Raw genomic sequence first — 3039 nt, forward strand, 5'->3', positions numbered from 1 at the left:
AGCCTCTTACAATGTTGACAGTTCACATAGTAGTAAAATAGACAAAGAACTCATTTACAAGTGTTGTTTCTAGCTACTGACATCAGAGTTGTATTTATAGCCTTGATTCGGGCGCTTGGAAAGGTTTCGAGTGCATGAGCGTGGATAAAACTTTATCCATGTTGCAACGGATCACAAGAGCTAGCATTTCGATAAGATTTCTGGTTCGAGCGCTCGGATCGGGCTAAACCAGCCCTCGACCAGGGTGCGAGCCTGAGGTGCCCTTGCTGCCCTGGGGTCCAAGAGCCTGGACCAGAGTCAACTCTATTGATCCGGCGGTAAAAAGCCGGAACCCCACAAGGAGTCAACGCTGAGGGGAGGTCAAAGGGTCCAGTGGCTCACCCGAAAGGGGCGAGCCGACCGGACTCGGAAAAAAGGGAAATCTGATAGTAAAAAGACACCCTGGTAGGGACCAGGGTTCCGACGCTCAAATGAAGCAGTGCACAATGACCGAGCGGAAGGAAGCACCCCCCGGACGGCGCAAAGAATCAGGGCCGTCCGGACGACTTTCACCGCGTCCGGACTTTCACCGCCCGCCCGGTGGGCCAGGCTCCCCAGACAGTGGTGGGTAAAGATGGGAACATTTTCGGCGGTAGTCAGTCGTATGGCTATGCCATACTTCTAAGCTGACAACGGGGTCCTGCCGTCCCATCAAAGAACATTCTCTCCTTTGTGGTATGGGATCGTGTAAGCTCTCGACAAGTGCATACCGTGGTATGGGTTGCGACACGTACGCATCTCGATGGGCGTGCATCAATTCTTTCTCCGTCCTATAAAGAGGCTATTACTTAGCAAAGTGCGCATGATCTGATTTGGCGACCACTTTCTCCATAGCCTACGACTTGGCGTCGGAGGACCGTCAGGGAACCTCTCCGGCCGGTTTGTGCTGAGTTCGCGGAGCACTCAAGATCAGAGAGCGCCACGTGCCCGGCGTCCGTTGACTCTTGGTTCGGAGAGGATCAAATTGGCGCCGTCTGTGGGCGCTCCCGCATCCGGCGGAGACAATAGGCGGTGGGCGGCGACCTGCAGTGGCGCTTTCAAGGAGGAACTCGGCCCTGGTCGAGATAAGGGCCAAACTCGTGGAGCAAAACAAAAGCATCCGTCGGCGGAGCGGCAACATCTGCGTCGGTGGTCGGCGGAAGCACCTCCGACCACCGTCGCATTCCATCGGGCCTTATTTCGCACCCCGGAGCCACGCCAGCCCAAGAGATATAGGATCTTCCTCGGATGAAATGCCAAGGCGGGATGACAGGAAGGGGAAAGCTCGCGGACTCCTCCCGAGCGTATCAATCGCCAATTCTCGGAGGCTATACTACGGGACCCTCTGCCCAAGCACTACGTGCCTCCGACAATCGGCGAGTACAATGGAACAACGGACCCGGATGATCATCTGGTAAGTTTGATAATGCGACCACGCTCCATCAATACACCGATGGAGTGAAGTGCCGAGTCTTCCTTACCACTCTCTGGATCGCTCAATGGTGGTTCCGGAGGTTGCCGGACGGATCCATCACGAGCTTCAAGGAATTCCAACGGCCTTCCTCCACCACTTCACCGGTAGTCGGCGTTATCAAAGACAAGTGTGAACTTGCCATCACTCAAGCAAGAGCCCGAGCTTACATTCGGTTCAACCAAGTGGCGATGGACATCCCAACGGCCACCTCGGAGACGATGATGAACGCCTTCACGCAAGGCCTAGCGGATGGAGACTTCTTCCGGTCGCTCCGAAAGCCGCCCGAGATTATGATCACATGCTACATCGAGCCAACGAATATATAAATGTGGAAGAAGCGCAAGCCGCTTCGGAAAAAGGAAGCTCCCGCCGAGCGCGCACCTACTCACACCGAGCCACTCAGCAGCCGCCCAGAGGACCGAGGGCCGATGCAATCCGACCCCCCCATGCCGGATCTCACGTACAAGAGGTGGCTGCCACTCGGCCCAAGCCAAAGAGGAGGTGGACCCCTATGTTCTGCACCTTCCACCAGACGGATACACACAACACGAGGGATTGCCAAGCATTCCCTTTGTTGTCCAATCCGTTCCGAAAGCGAGCAGCGGTCTCCTCCCATCGACAGGAGACATAGGACTCATGAAGCTGACCGGACCCACAGAGGCGACATCAGCAGACACCCGATCGGCACCGATCTCGGCGAGAAATCGGCTCGGGAGGAGGAAATCAACCTTCGGCTCGGGAGGAGGAAAACTGAAGTAATGCAGCTTAGGACAAAATCGGAATGACCGCCAGGGGGCCGACCGATGGTTATTCCAATAGAGCGAGGAAGTAGCACGCCTGGCGGCTGAAGATACATGTTGTGGGATGTAGCAAGGAGAAGGCCGAGGGACCGGAGATCAGCTTTGATTCTCGTGACCTGGAGGGAGTGAAGATCCCTCACGACGATGTCTTGATCATCCGAGCGGTAATAGTTTATTACACTATTTATCAAACTTTTATGGATACAGGCAGCTCAGTGAATATCAACTTCAAGAAGGCGTTCGACCGACTGTAAATCGATTGGAGCAAATTGGATCCCATGACAACTCTGCTGTATAGATTCACAGGCAATGAAGTATTACCGATCGGTCAGGTTTGACTGGCTATCTCGCTCAGAGAGGAGCCTCTCAAGAGGACCACGACCACAAATTTCATCATGGTGGATGTGCTGTCTGTCTACAATGTCATATTGAGCCGACCAACCCTGAACAAGTTCTGAGTCGTAGTGTCCACTTTCTGTCAGAACATTAAGTTTTCGATAGACAATGCGGTTGGAAAAGTCAAAGGAAACCAATTGACTGCTCAGAGATGCTCCGTCAAGATGGCACCCGAATCGAGGTACACGCCATAGCCGAGAAACCTCCTGCTTTAATTTATGATGAAAAGGAGGAAGTCCAGATCCATCCAACCCGATCGGAGGCCACGACTTTTATCGCCTCGATCGGGGAAAGAGCAGAAGGAGAAGCTGATCCGGTGCCTCCAACGAAATTATGATGTCTTCGCCCGTC

Source organism: Zingiber officinale, chromosome 2A (genome assembly GCF_018446385.1).
Source record: "Zingiber officinale cultivar Zhangliang chromosome 2A, Zo_v1.1, whole genome shotgun sequence".
In the NCBI taxonomy this organism is placed as follows: Eukaryota; Viridiplantae; Streptophyta; class Magnoliopsida; order Zingiberales; family Zingiberaceae; genus Zingiber; species Zingiber officinale.